The sequence below is a fragment of the Entelurus aequoreus genome, linkage group LG15, assembly GCF_033978785.1.
Source record: "Entelurus aequoreus isolate RoL-2023_Sb linkage group LG15, RoL_Eaeq_v1.1, whole genome shotgun sequence".
Classification (NCBI taxonomy): domain Eukaryota; kingdom Metazoa; phylum Chordata; class Actinopteri; order Syngnathiformes; family Syngnathidae; genus Entelurus; species Entelurus aequoreus.
The window spans coordinates 54,743,608-54,761,107 of NC_084745.1; positions in this window are offsets into that span (position 1 = coordinate 54,743,608).

Sequence of the window (17,500 nt, forward strand, 5' to 3'; positions counted from 1 at the left end):
TGGGTATTGTGGCCAAACAGCTCAATATTTATTTAGTTAGATTCACTATGGACTGGACTCTCACACTATTATGTTAGATCCACTATGGACTGGACTCTCACACTATTATGTTAGATCCACTATGGACTGGACTCTCACACTATTATGTTAGATCCACTATGGACTGGACTCTCGCACTATTATGTTAGATCCACTATGGACTGGACTCTCACACTATTATGCTAGATCCACTATGGACTAGACTCTCACACTATTATGTTAGATCCACTATGGACTGGACTCTCACACTATTATGTTAGATCCACTATGGACTGGACTCCCACACTATTATGTTAGATCCACTATGGACTGGACTCTCACACTATTATGTTAGATCCACTATGGACTGGACTCTCACTATTATGTTAGATCCACTATGGACTGGACTCTCACACTATTATGTTAGATCCACTATGGACTGGACTCTCACACTATTATGTTAGATCCACTATGGACTGGACTCTCACACTATTATGTTAGATCCACTATGGACTGGACTCTCACACTATTATGCTAGATCCACTATGGACTAGACTCTCACACTATTATGTTAGATCCACTATGGACTGGACTCTCACACTATTATGTTAGATCCACTATGGACTGGACTCTCACACTATTATGTTAGATCCACTATGGACTGGACTCTCACACTATTATGCTAGATCCACTATGGACTAGACTCTCACACTATTATGTTAGATCCACTATGGACTGGACTCTCACACTATTATGTTAGATCCACTATGGAATGGACTCTCACACTATTATGTTAGATCCACTATGGACTGGACTCTCACACTATTATGTTAGATCCACTATGGACTGGACTCTCACACTATTATGTTAGATCCACTATGGACTGGATTCTCACACTATTATATTAGATCCACTATGGAGTGGACTCTCAATATTATGTTAGATCCACTATGGACTGGACTGTCAATATTATGTTAGATCCACTATGGACTGGACTCCCACTATTATGTTAGATCCACTATGGACTGGACTCTCACTATTATGTTAGATCCATTATGGACTGGACTCTCACACTATTATGTTAGATCCACTATGGACTGGACTGTCACTATTATGTTAGATCCACTATGGACTGGACTCTAACACTATTATGTTAGATCCACTATGGACTGGACTCTCACACTATTATGTTAGATCCACTATGGACTGGACTCTCACACTATTATGCTAGATCCACTATGGACTGGACTCTCACACTATTATGTTAGATCCACTATGGACTGGACTCTCACTATTATGTTAGATCCACTATGGACTGGACTCTCACACTATTATGTTAGATCCACTATGGACTGGACTCTCACTATTATGTTAGATCCACTATGGACTGGACTCTCACTATTATGTTAGATCCACTATGGACTGGACTCTCACTATTATGTTAGATCCACTATGGACTGGACTCTCACACTATTATGTTAGATCCACTATGGACTGGACTCTCACTATTATGTTAGATCCACTATGGACTGGACTCTCACTATTATGTTAGATCCACTATGGACTGGACTCTCACACTATTATGTTAGATCCACTATGGACTGGACTGTCACTATTATGTTAGATCCACTATGGACTGGACTCTAACACTATTATGTTAGATCCACTATGGACTGGACTCTCACACTATTATGTTAGATCCACTATGGACTGGACTCTCACACTATTATGTTAGATCCACTATGGACTGGACTCTCACACTATTATGCTAGATCCACTATGGACTGGACTCTCACACTATTATGTTAGATCCACTATGGACTGGACTCTCACACTATTATGTTAGATCCACTATGGACTGGACTCTCACTATTATGTTAGATCCACTATGGACTGGACTCTCACACTATTATGTTAGATCCACTATGGACTGGACTCTCACTATTATGTTAGATCCACTATGGACTGGACTCTCACTATTATGTTAGATCCACTATGGACTGGACTCTCACACTATTATGTTAGATGCACTATGGACTGGACTCTCACACTATTATGTTAGATCCACTATGGACTGGACTCTCACACTATTATGTTAGATCCACTATGGACTGGACTCTCACTATTATGTTAGATCCACTATGGACTGGACTCTCACACTATTATGTTAGATCCACTATGGACTGGACTCTCACTATTATGTTAGATCCACTATGGACTGGACTCTCACACTATTATGTTAGATCCACTATGGACTGGACTCTCACACTATTATGTTAGATCCACTATGGACTGGACTCTCACACTACTATGTTAGATCCACTATGGACTGGACTCTCACACTATTATGTTAGATCCACTATGGACTGGACTCTCACACTACTATGTTAGATCCACTATGGACTGGACTCTCACACTATTATGTTAGATCCACTATGGACTGGACTCTCACACTACTATGTTAGATCCACTATGGACTGGACTCTCACACTATTATGTTAGATCCACTATGGACTGGACTCTCACTATTATGTTAGATCCACTATGGACTGGACTCTCACTATTATGTTAGATCCACTATGGACTGGACTCTCACTATTATGTTAGATCCTCTATGGACTGGACTCACTTTGTAGTTTTTTGGCCATGACAGAGGTGTCAGTCAACTAGTTTTAAGTCCATCCGTCATCCCAAAAGTTATGAAAACATTTGGTTGATAAGTTACTTGGCTTCTTAACCGTTCTGTCATTATCTATCACGTTATATTAACCTCCATGGCCTCCCTTCCTTGTTCCTTGTTCTTCAGCATAAAATGGTCTTTGACATTCAGACCTGCCATTGTCCTTCTGGAAAAGTCCAGAAGGAGAATGAAGGATGGCTGTGTGTGAGCCATCCATCAGGCTGGATGCTGGTTAGCAATAACTCCGGAGTTGTCGCCCGTCTTCCAGAAGGCTGGGCCAGGAAGTGACAGGTATCGACGTCCTATTGATCTTCTCCGCCTCAGTGATCAGACCAACGCGGGTCCGACTATTACTCTCGCTTCTTTACGACTGGAGGAAGTCGTTGGAAAATGACAATAAAACGTCCTAATGTTTCATTTCAGCTCCATCCTATCTTGCTGATTGTATTGCACCATATGTCCCGGCAAGATATCTGCCTTCAAAGAACTCCGCCTTATTAGTGATTCCCAGAGCCCCCCAAAAAAGTCTGTGGGCTATAGAGCGTTTTCTATTGGGGCTCCAGTACTCTGGAATGTTCTAGCAGTAACAGTTAGAGATGCTACCTCAGTAGAAGCATTTAAGTCCCATCTTAAAACTCATTTGTATACTCTAGCCTTTAAATAGACCCCTTTTTAGACCAGTTGATCTGCCGTTTATTTTCTGCTCAGATTCGGTGACCACAGATGAGTCACTAGCTGTCCAAAGTCGGGACCCAGGGTGGACCACTCATCTGTGCATCAGTTAGGGACGTCTCTGCTGCTGACCTGTCTCCACTCAAGATGATCTCCTGCTGGCCCCACTATGGACTGGACTCTCAATATGATGTTAGATCCACTATGGACTGGACTCTCAATATTATGTTAGATCCACTATGGACTGGACTCTCACACTATTATGTTAGATCCACTATGGACTGGACTCTCAATATTATGTTAGATCCACTATGGACTGGACTCTCACACTATTATGTTAGATCCACTATGGACTGGACTCTCAATATTATGTTAGATCCACTATGGACTGGACTCTCACTATTATGTTAGATCCACTATGGACTGGACTCTCACACTATTATGTTAGATCCACTATGGACTGGACTCTCACACTATTATGTTAGATCCACTATGGACTGGACTCTCACACTATTATGTTAGATCCACTATGGACTGGACTCTCACACTATTATGTTAGATCCACTATGGACTGGACTCTCACTATTATGTTAGATCCACTATGGACTGGACTCTCACACTATTATGTTAGATCCACTATGGACTGGACTCTCACAATATTATGTTAGATCCACTATGGACTGGACTCTCACACTATTATGTTAGATCCACTATGGACTGGACTCTCACAATATTATGTTAGATCCACTATGGACTGGACTCTCACTATTACGTTAGATCCACTATGGACTGGACTCTCACACTATTATGTTAGATCCACTATGGACTGGACTCTCACAATATTATGTTAGATCCACTATGGACTGGACTCTCACACTATTATGTTAGATCCACTATGGACTGGACTCTCACAATATTATGTTAGATCCACTATGGACTGGACTCTCACTATTACGTTAGATCCACTATGGACTGGACTCTCACACTATTATGTTAGATCCACTATGGACTGGACTCTCACAATATTACGTTAGATCCACTATGGACTGGACTCTCACACTATTATGTTAGATCCACTATGGACTGGACTCTCACTATTATGTTAGATCCACTATGGACTGGACTCTCACACTATTATGTTAGATCCACTATGGACTGGACTCTCACTATTATGTTAGATCCACTATGGACTGGACTCTCACACTATTATGTTAGATCCACTATGGACTGGACTCTCACAATATTATGTTAGATCCACTATGGACTGGACTCTCACACTATTATGTTAGATCCACTATGGACTGGACTCTCACTATTATGTTAGATCCACTATGGACTGGACTCTCACACTATTATGTTAGATCCACTATGGACTGGACTCTCACAATATTATGTTAGATCCACTATGGACTGGACTCTCACACTATTATGTTAGATCCACTATGGACTGGACTCTCACAATATTACGTTAGATCCACTATGGACTGGACTCTCACACTATTATGTTAGATCCACTATGGACTGGACTCTCACTATTATGTTAGATCCACTATGGACTGGACTCTCACACTATTATGTTAGATCCACTATGGACTGGACTCTCACACTATTATGTTAGATCCACTATGGACTGGACTCTCACAATATTATGTTAGATCCACTATGGACTGGACTCTCACACTATTATGTTAGATCCACTATGGACTGGACTCTCACTATTATGTTAGATCCACTATGGACTGGACTCTCACACTATTATGTTAGATCCACTATGGACTGGACTCTCACAATATTATGTTAGATCCACTATGGACTGGACTCTCACAATATTATGTTAGATCCACTATGGACTGGACTCTCACACTATTATGTTAGATCCACTATGGACTGGACTCTCACTATTATGTTAGATCCACTATGGACTGGACTCTCACAATATTATGTTAGATCCACTATGGACTGGACTCTCACACTATTATGTTAGATCCACTATGGACTGGACTCTCACAATATTACGTTAGATCCACTATGGACTGGACTCTCACACTATTATGTTAGATCCACTATGGACTGGACTCTCACTATTATGTTAGATCCACTATGGACTGGACTCTCACACTATTATGTTAGATCCACTATGGACTGGACTCTCACTATTATGTTAGATCCACTATGGACTGGACTCTCACACTATTATGTTAGATCCACTATGGACTGGACTCTCACAATATTATGTTAGATCCACTATGGACTGGACTCTCACACTATTATGTTAGATCCACTATGGACTGGACTCTCACACTATTATGTTAGGTCTACTATGGACTGGACTCTCACACTATTATGTTAGATCCACTATGGACTGGACTCTCACACTATTATGTTAGATCCACTATGGACTGAACTCTCACACTATTATGTTAGATCCACTATGGACTGGACTCTCACACTATTATGTTAGATCCACTATAGACTGGACTCTCACACTATTATGTTAGATCCACTATGGACTGGACTCTCACACTATTATGTTAGATCCACTATGGACTGGACTCTCACTATTATGTTAGATCCACTATGGACTGGACTCTCACTATTATGTTAGATCCACTATGGACTGGACTCTCACACTATTATATTAGATCCACATCCCTCGAAGCCGAATGCCGTCACTACACCGAAGCAGGACGTCCAAACAGTGGACATGTATCCATTAAATTATTGAGAAGCTGCCGAGGGTAATAATAATGGATTTGATTTATATATTTCTTTTCCTGATTCCAATGCCACAGTCCCACATTGATGGCGGTCTGTGTGACACCACCGGAATAAGGTGCAGGTCGCGCTGGCGTGAGGCCGCATTTGTTTTGCTAGTTGTGAAGCAGCTGGAGTGGTTGCTAGGAGGCGAGTGCGACATCTGCTCGTGGCAGCGAGAGGCGAGCGGCGGTGAGCAGGTGGCAAAGTGGCAAGTAGAGCCTCGACGTGTCGGCCCGTTCTGTGCCGAGCGCTGGAGGGCGGGTCGCTGATGGAGCTTTTATTGACAGCTTGGTGCTGCAGGAAGCCTGAAGCTGCACTTTTTTTTAAATGTTGCCTATCACTCACAATATTTATGTCAAACAGGAACACAACCTTTTGTTATGCATTCTAACCCGTAAATAAACGCTAGGAAAAATCAGCTAACAATGGAGCTAATAAAGTTGCTCTATTCTAGCTCTCAAACATCCATGTAAGTATATATGTCATGTAGTAACATTCATAATAACATGTAATATATACATGATGTAAGTATATATGTCATGTAGTAACATTCATAATAACATGTAATATGTACATGATGTAAGTATATATGTCATGTAGTAACATTCATAATAACATGTAATATATACATGATGTAAGTATATATGTCATGTAGTAACATTCATAATAACATGTAATATATACATGATGTAAGTATATATGTCATGTAGTAACATTCATAATAACATGTAATATATACATGATGTAAGTATATATGTCATGTAGTAACATTCATAATAACATGTAATATATACATGATGTAAGTATATATGTCATGTAGTAACATTCATAATAACATGTAATATATACATGATGTAAGTATATATGTCATGTAGTAACATTCATAATAACATGTCATATATACATGATGTAAGTATATATGTAGTATCTAGTAACATTCATAATAACATGTAATATTGAGATATTTTGATCATTTTGTATTAATTTCACAACGTTCGCTATTCCCTTAACGATTAGTCGACTAATCTTTAAGGTAGTCAACTAGTCATCGACTGTCTTAACAATTAGTCGATAAACCGTTAAAACAGTTGACTAGTCAACACCTGTAAGGTAATCAACTAGTCATCGAATGTCTTAGCGATTAGTCGACTAATCTTTAAGGTGCTCACCTAGTCAGACTGTCTTAAAGATTAGTCGACTAATCTTTAAGGTAGTCAACTAGTCATCGACTATCTTAACAATTAGTCGACAAACAGTTAAGACGGTCGACTAGTCATCACCTGTAAGGTAGTCAACTAGTCATGACTGTCTTAGCAATTAGTCAACTCATCTTTAAGATAGTCAACTAGTCATCAACTGTCTTAGCGATTAGTCAACAAGTCATCAACTATGTTAACAATTAGTCGACAAACCGTTAAGACAGTCGACTAGTCATCGCCTGTAAGTTAGTCAACTAGTCATGACTACCTTAATAATGAGTTGACTAATCGCTAAGACAGTCAATGACTAGTTGACTACTTTACAGGCAATGACTGGTCGACTGTCTAAACAGTTTTTCGACTAATTTTTAAGACAGTTGATGACTAATCAACTATCTTAACCAATAGTCAACTAATTGTTAAAACAGTTGATGACTAGTCGACTAATTGTTAAGACAATTGATGACTAATTGACTATCTTAACAATTGACTATCTTAACAATTAGTCCACTACCTTAAAAATGAGTCGACTAATCGCTAAGACAGTCGATAACTAGTTGATTACTTTACAGGTGTTGACTAGTCGACTGTCTTAACTGTTTGTCGACAAAATGTTAAGATAGTCAATAACTAGTTGACTACCCCAGAGACTTAACGATTAGTCGACTAATCGTTAAGACAGTCGACTATTCATCGCATGTAAGTTAGTAAACTAGTCATGACTGTCTTAATGATTTGTCATCAACTGTCTTAACAATTAGTCGACAAATTGTTAAGACAGTCGACTAGTCATTGCCTGTAAGTTAGTCAACTAGTCAACTCATCTTTAAGATAGTCAACTCGTCATCAATTGTCTTAACAATTAGTTGACAAACCGTTAAGACAGTCGACTAGTCATCGCCTGTAAGTTATTCAACTAGTCATGACTGTCTTAGCGGTTAGTCAACTCATCTTTAAGATAGTCAACTAGTCATGACTGTCTTAGCGATTAGTCAACTCATCTTTAAGATAGTCAACTAGTCATGACTGTCTTAGCGATTAGTCAACTCATCTTTAAGATAGTCAACTAGTCATTAACTGTCTTAGCGATTAGTCAACTAGTCATCGACTATCTTAACAATTAGTAGAAAAACCGTTAAGACAGTCCACTAGTCATCACCTGTAAGGTAGTCAACTAGTCATGACTGTCTTAGCGATTAGTCAACTAATCTTTAAGATAGTCAACTAGTCATCAACTGTCTTAGCGATTAGTCAACTAGTCATTGACTATGTTAACAATTAGTCGACAAACCGTTAAGACAGTCGACTAGTCATCGCCTGTAAGTTAGTCAACTAGTCATGACTACCTTAATAATGAGTTGACTAATCGCTAAGACAGTCAATGACTAGTTGACTACTTTACTCAATGACTGGTCGACTGTCTAAACAGTTTTTCGACAAATTTTTAAGACAGTTGATGACTAATCGACTATCTTAACGAATAGTCAACTAATTGTTAAAACAGTTGATGACTAGTCGACTAATTGTTAAGACAATTGATGACTAATTGACTATCTTAACAATTAGTCGACTAATTGTTGAAACAGTCGACTAGTTGACTACCTTAAAAATTAGTCGACTAATCGCTAAGACAGTCGATGACTAGTTGATTAATTTACAGGTGTTGACTAGTCGACTGTCTTAACTGTTTGTCGACTAAATGTTAAAATAGTCAATAGCTAGTTGACTACCCCAGAGACGATCTTAACGATTAGTCGACTAATTGTTAAGACAGTCGACTATTCATCGCATGTAAGTTAGCAAACTAGTCATGACTGTCTTAACGATTTTTCATCAACTGTCTTAACAATTAGTCGACAAATTGTTAAGACAGTCGACTAGTCATTGCCTGTAAGTTAGTCAACTAGTCAACTCATCTTTAAGATAGTCAACTCGTCATCAATTGTCTTAACAATTAGTCGACAAACCGTTAAGACAGTCGACTAGTCATCGCCTGTAAGTTATTCAACTAGTCATGACTGTCTTAGCGGTTAGTCAACTCATCTTTAAGATAGTCAACTAGTCATGACTGTCTTAGCGATTAGTCAACTCATCTTTAAGATAGTCAACTAGTCATGACTGTCTTAGCGATTTAGCGATTAGTCAACTAGTCATCGACTATCTTAACAATGAGTCGAAAAACCGTTAAGACAGTGTTAGTCGAGAAATTGTTAAGACAGTCGACTAGTCATTGCCTGTAAGTTAGTCAACTAGTCAACTCATCTTTAAGATAGTCAACTCGTCATCAATTGTCTTAACAATTAGTCGACAAACCGTTAAGACAGTCGACTAGTCATCGCCTGTAAGTTAGTCAACTAGTCATGACTGTCTTAGCGGTTAGTCAACTAATCTTTAAGATAGTCAACTAGTCATGACTGTCTTAGCGATTAGTCAACTCATCTTTAAGATAGTCAACTAGTCATTAACTGTCTTAGCGATTAGTCAACTAGTCATCGACTATCTTAACAATTAGTAGAAAAACCGTTAAGACAGTCCACTAGTCATCACCTGTAAGGTAGTCAACTAGTCATGACTGTCTTAGCGATTAGTCAACTCATCTTTAAGATAGTCAACTAGTCATCAACTGTCTTAGCGATTAGTCAACTAGTCATTGACTATGTTAACAATTAGTCGACAAACCGTTAAGACAGTCGACTAGTCATCGCCTGTAAGTTAGTCAACTAGTCATGACTACCTTAATAATGAATTGACTAATCGCTAAGACAGTCAATGACTAGTTGACTACTTTACAGGCAATGACTGGTCGACTGTCTAAACAGTTTTTCGACTAATTTTTAAGACAGTTGATGACTAATCGACTATCTTAACGAATAGTCGACTAATTGTTAAGACAATTGATGACTAATTGACTATCTTAACAATTAGTCGACTAATTTTTGAAACAGTCGACTAGTTGACTACCTTAAAAATGAGTCGACTAATCGCTAAGACAGTCGATGACTAGTTGATTACTTTACAGGTGTTGACTAGTCGACTGTCTTAACTGTTTGTCGACTAAATGTTAAGATAGTCAATAGCTAGTTGACTACCCCAGAGACTATCTTAACGATTAGTCGACTAATCGTTAAGACAGTCGACTATTCATCGCATGTAAGTTAGTAAACTAGTCATGACTGTCTTAATGATTAGTCATCAACTGTCTTAACAATTAGTCGACAAATTGTTAAGACAGTCGACTAGTCATTGCCTGCAAGTTAGTCAACTCATCTTTAAGATAGTCAACTCGTCATCAATTGTCTTAACAATTAGTCGACAAACCGTTAAGACAGTCGACTAGTCATCGCCTGTAAGTTAGTCAACTAGTCATGACTGTCTTAGCGGTTAGTCAACTCATCTTTAAGATAGTCAACTAGTCATGACTGTCTTAGCGATTTAGCGATTAGTCAACTAGTCATCGACTATCTTAACAATGAGTCGAAAAACCGTTAAGACAGTGCTAGTCGACAAATTGTTAAGACAGTCGACTAGTCATTGCCTGTAAGTTAGTCAACTAGTCAACTCATCTTTAAGATAGTCAACTCGTCATCAATTGTCTTAACAATTAGTCGACAAAACGTTAAGACAGTCGACTAGTCATCGCCTGTAAGTTAGTCAACTAGTCATGACTGTCTTAGCGGTTAGTCAACTCATCTTTAAGATAGTCAACTAGTCATGACTGTCTTAGCGATTAGTCAACTCATCTTTAAGATAGTCAACTATTCATGACTGTCTTAGCGATTAGTCAACTCATCTTTAAGATAGTCAACTAGTCATTAACTGTCTTAGCGATTAGTCAACTAGTCATCGACTATCTTAACAATTACTAGAAAAACCGTTAAGACAGTCCACTAGTCATCACCTGTAAGGTAGTCAACTAGCCATGACTGTCTTAGCGATTAGTCAACTCATCTTTAAGATAGTCAACTAGTCATCAACTGTCTTAGCGATTAGTCAACTAGTCATTGACTATGTTAACAATTAGTCGACAAACCGTTAAGACAGTCGACTAGTCATCGCCTGTAAGTTAGTCAACTAGTCATGACTACCTTAATAATTAGTTGACTAATCGCTAAGACAGTCAATGACTAGTTGACTACTTTACTCAATGACTGGTCGACTGTCTAAACAGTTTTCCGACTAATTTTTAAGACAGTTGATGACTAATCGACTATCTTAACGAATAGCCAACTAATTGTTAAAACAGTTGATGACTAGTCGACTAATTGTTAAGACAATTGATGACTAATTGACCAACTTAACAATTGACTATCTTAACAATTAGTCGACTACCTTAAAAATGAGTCGACTAATCGCTAAGACAGTCGATGACTAGTTGATTACTTTACAGGTGTTGACTAGTCGACTGTCTTAACTGTTTGTCGAAAAAATGTTAAGATAGTCAATAACTAGTTGACTACCCCAGAGACTTAACGATTAGTCGAGTAATCGTTAAGACAGTCGACTATTCATCGCATGTAAGTTAGTAAACTAGTCATGACTGTCTTAACGATTTGTCATCAACTGTCTTAACAATTAGTCGACAAATTGTTAAGACAGTCGACTAGTCATCGCCTGTAAGTTAGTCAACTAGTCATGACTGTTTTAGCGGTTAGTCAACTCATCTGTAAGATAGTCAACTAGTCATCAACTGTCTTAACGATTAGTCAACTAGTCATCGACTATCTTAAAAATGAGTCAACAAACCGTTAAGACAGTAACCACCTGTGTCTGAATGCTATATATTTGCTGCCATCTTGTGGCTAATGTGAGTAGATCAGATCAATGATTAGGATTAGGATTAGGGTTAGGGTTAGGGTTAAAAAGTTAGGACCCCCCCTGGTCTAAAGTGTGTGTCCTTGCCTCTTTTAGTCCAGTAGCAACTTCTGGAAACAAATTGTGTTGTGTTTACTCGCCTGCTCCTTGCTTTGTTTTCAAAATAAATGTATTTAATTTCAGCCAGCGCTGCAAGTGGAACCCTTCCTGTGCACCACATGAACTAAGGACATCTTCAGGGGGTCCTGGTAAGTAAGCAAGCGCCGGCAGGGTAAGTAAGAGATGTGAAGACGTTTAATTGGAATAAGCGCAACACACCCCTGCCTGGAGTTTGAATATTGATGAGGACCGGGCAGTAAGATAGTGCACACCACACAGCTGCTGTCCAGGACCTCCACGCCACACTTCTGCTATAATCTGAGCTCAGCCGCACGCCCGCCAGCCTACACGCCGTCCTACTCCTCTCCGTTAAATGATCACAGCGCTCTGACCCCATCTTGACCGAGGACCTTATTACCAACTCCACAAGGGTATGACGGCGCGGGCCTGGCCTCCAGAGAGCTGATTAGGCTAATAACCTGGATCCGCAGGCATGTGCGGCACGTTGATTCGGCCAATTAGGAATGTGACAAGTCTCGGACACGTCTTCCGACTCTCATGTTGGCGTAATGACGCCAGGGAGACCTTTTTTTCTAACCCCACTTGAAAGACGAGAATCACCGGCCGTCAAAAAGACGGAATTCTGTTCCTCGGTTTGTAGATCGTTAGTACAGGTCAAGCTATTTGGTATTTTGGCATAGTGTTGACCCGATAGCAATATTTTGGTACCGGTACCAAAAACGTATTTCGATACCAATATTGCACATCCGATTGCAGACTTGGCACTGGCTTCAATGAAAACAACAGGAGCAACAACATAAAAAGGATACAAAGTGGATTAAAAATGATAGTAGAAGCATTTAAGTCTCATCTTAAAACTCATTTGTATACTCTAGCCTTTAAATAGACCCCCTTTTTAGACCAGTTGATCTGCCGTTGCTTTTTTCTCCTCTGCCCCCCTCTCCCTTGTGGAGGGGGAGTTACACAGGTCCGGTGGCCATGGATGAAGTGCTGGCTGTCCAGAGTCAGGACCCGGAGTGGACCGATAGCCTGTGCATCGGTTGGGGACATCTCTGCGCTGCTGACCCGACTCCGCTCGGGACGGTTTCCTGCTGGCCCCACTATGGACTGGACTCTCACTATTATGCTAGATCCACTATGGACTGGACTCTCACTATTATGTTGGATCCACTATGGACTGGACTCTCACTATTATGTTGGATCCACTATGGACTGGACTCTCACTGTTACGTTGGATCCACTATGGGCTGGACTCTCACTATTATGCTAGATCCACTATGGACTGGACTCTCACTATTATGTTGGATCCACTATGGACTGGACTCTCACTATTATGTTGGATCCACTATGAACTGGACTCTCACTGTTACGTTGGATCCACTATGGGCTGGACTTTCGCTGATATGTTGGATCCACTATGGACTAGACTCTCACTGTTATGTTGGATCCACTATGGGCTGGACTTTCGCTGATATGTTGGATCCACTATGGACTGGACTCTCACTGTTATGTTGGATCCACTATGGGCTGGACTTTCGCTGATATGTTGGATCCACTATGGACTGGACTCTCACTATTATGTTGGATCCACTATGAGCTGGACTTTCGCTGATATGTTGGATCCACTATGGACTGGACTCTCACTGTTATGTTGGATCCACTATGGGCTGGACTTTCGCTGATATGTTGGATCCACTATGGACTGGACTCTCACTATTATGTTGGATCCACTATGAGCTGGACTTTCGCTGATATGTTGGATCAACTATGGACTGGACTCTCACTGTTATGTTGGATCCACTATGGGCTGGACTTTCGCTGATATGTTGGATCCACTATGGACTGGACTCTCACTGTTATGTTGGATCCACTATGGGCTGGACTTTCGCTGATATGTTGGATCCACTATGGACTGGACTCTCACTATTATGTTGGATCCACTATGGGCTGGACTTTCGCTGATATGTTAGATCCACTGTGGACTGGACTTTCACAATATTATGTCAGACCCACTCGACATCGATTGCTTTCGGTCTCCCCTAGAGGGGGGCGGGGGGGTTACCCACATATGCGGTCCTCTCCAAGGTTTCTCATAGTCATTCACACGACGTCCCACTGGGGTGAGTTTTTCCTTGCCCTTATGTGGGCTCTGTACCGAGGATGTCAGTAATAAGTCAGTGATGTACTGAGGGGCCCCACCATGCAACTGAAGAGTAGGGGCATAATAAATCAGTGATGTACTGAGGGGCCCCACCATGCAACTGAAGAGTAGGGGCATAATAAGTCAGTGATGTACTGAGGGGCCCCACCATGCAACTGAAGAGTAGGGGCATAATAAGTCAGTGATGTACTGAGGGGCCCCACCATGCAACTGAAGAGTAGGGGCATAATAAGTCAGTGATGTACTGAGGGGCCCCACCATGAATGTCAGGACTAAAATCTTAAACAATGCGGATTTTAACTGGAAGCCACTGAAGACTGGATAGAACGGGGGTGACTACTAGTAATGGGTATTGACTAGGGATGTCCGATAATGGCTTTTTGCCGATATCCGATATTCCGATATTGTCCAACTCTTTAATTACCGATACCGATATCAACCGATACCGATATCAACCGATATATACAGTCGTGGAATTAACACATTATTATGCCTAATTTGGACAACCAGGTATGGTGAAGATAAGGCACTTTTAAAAAAAAAAAAAAAAATAAGATAAATAAATTAAAAACATTTTCTTGAATAAAAAAGAAAGTAAAACAATATAAAAACAGTTACATAGAAACTAGTAATTAATGAAAATGAGTCAAATTAACTGTTAAAGGTTAGTACTATTAGTGGACCAGCAGCACGCACAATCATGTGTGCTTACGGACTGTATTCCTTGCAGACTGTATTGATATATATTGATATATAATGTAGGAAGCAGAATATTAATAACAGAAAGAAACAACCCTTTTGTGTGAATGAGTGTAAATGGGGGAGGGAGGTTTTTTGGGTTGATACACTAATTGTAAGTGTATCTTGTGTTTTTTTGGGTGATTTAATAAAAAAAAAAAAAAAAAAAAAAAAAAACAACAACAAAAAACGATACAGATAATAAAAAAAACGATACCGATAATTTCCGATATTACATTTTAACGCATTTATCGGCCGATAATATCGGTGATATTATCGGACATCTCTAGTATTGACCCTATGGGTGGACCCAGCAAACCCAGCTGGCGACTCTCAGTCAATCTCCCAAACAATCCTGTTTTCTGTCTCGGCGACATTTGAGCAGCAGCGTTTAACTCCGCCAACAAATCCCCCAAAGAGGCAGTGACGTCACGGCCCCCAGGCGGGTCGCCAGCGGTTCTTTAAAAGTCACATATTATTATTATTATTTTTATATATATATATATATATATATATATATATATATATATATATATATATATATATATATATATATATATATATATATATATATATATATTTATTTTTTTAAATAATTTTTATTATTTACTTACTTAATTTTATTTATTTATTTGTATTTGTTATTTTTAATTTAATTTAATTTGTATTTTATTTTATTATTATTATTATTATTTTTTAAAAATTATTATTATTATTTTTGTTTAATCTTATTATTTATTTGTGTGTGGCGTCGCGCGAGTCTCGCTTCCTGTTGGGTGGGGTCCGTGCCCGTGTGGCCCGACCTTGCGCTGTGGGGTCTCTGTTGACGACTTGATGTGGTGGCGGCGCGGCGCCCGTGTCTGGTCTGGATACTGTGTCTTGGTTGTTTGGGCGGTGGTGTGTTTGTGCGGGTTTGGGTTGGGGTGGTGGGGTCTTTTGGTGGGGGGGGGGGGGGGGGTGTTGGTGTCTCTTGTTTGCGTGTTGGCGTTTGGGCTTGCTGGCGGGCTGGCGCCGGCTGGTCTCTGTGATCCTGTTGGCGTGTGGTTGCCGGTTGCGTTTTTTTTTTGATCGATTTGATTGGGTGGTGCTGGCTGTCTGGGGGTGTTGTGGCTGCTGTTTCTGCTGCCGTTTGTTTGTGGTGTGGGCGCCCGTGGCTGCTGGGTCTGGTGCAGGGGGGTGGCTGATGTTGTGACTGGTGGCAGCGCGCGCGCGTGGCGGTTGTCGGGGCTGACAAACTGTGTATATGTATGTGTATGTGTGTATGTATGTGTGTATGTATGTATGTATATATATGTGTATGTGTATGCATGTGTATGTGTGTGTATGTGTACATGTGTATGTTTATGTGTATATATATGTATGTATATTTCTGGGGGTACGTTCTGGGGGTCGGCGCCTCAGGCTACTGCATCCGGACTGCGTGTCTGGAGCTCCTGGGTCCCGCCGTCCATCCCTTCCGGGTGCCCGTCTTGGTTGGGGCCTGCTGGGTCTGGTCCCTGCGTCTACTGTGGTAGCTTGGTGCTGCAGGGTATTCCGAGGTGCTGCGAGTCGGCCAGTTGTTGGGGTAGCGACCTTGTGTGTCAGCATGTCTGTGATCTTCTTTTAATTATTATTATTTTTTAAATAAATAGATTTAATTATTTACTTATTCTTATTTTTTAATATGCTTTATTAATATTATTATTGTTATTATTATGTATTTATTTATTTATTTCCCCTACCTCAGGGGGGGGGACTCGGCGGGGCGGTTGCTGGTTGTTCCATCTCCATCGTTGGGGTCCCTGCGGGTGGGGTGGGTGGTTCCCGTGGCCCCGTGCTGGTTGGTCCTGTGACGGCCGGCTTGGGTGGGGTGGCCTCGCCGCGCTCTCCGGGGGTGGGGTGGGGGCTCGTGGGGGCCCGGTTGCCGGTGGGGCGGGGGCGGTCTTCCAGTCCGGTTGCGGGGGGTCTCTGGGCCCCTCGGGCGGGGTATCCCGCCTTTCTGTCCGTGTGGAGTGTGGTCTCTCGCTGGCTTGGGGTCTGGCTGCCCCCTGCTTTTCTCGTGCCTTGTCCTCTGCCGGGTGCGTCTGTCGCTGTCCGGCTTGGCTGCGTGGGGGCGGTGACCCCTGGTTCCCTGGGCACCGCACCTACTGTTTGTGGGATGGGCTCTCTGGGAGGCTGGGGCCGTACTCTGGCTCCCGCACACACTGGGAGTCAAATGTATTGTACATGCAAATTCACATATACTCACACACATACATACACACATACATAGGTACCTACGCTCCCACATACATATACAAATAAATACAGTACATATTTACACACTCACAGTTCGTACATCCACACGCACATTCATTATACAAA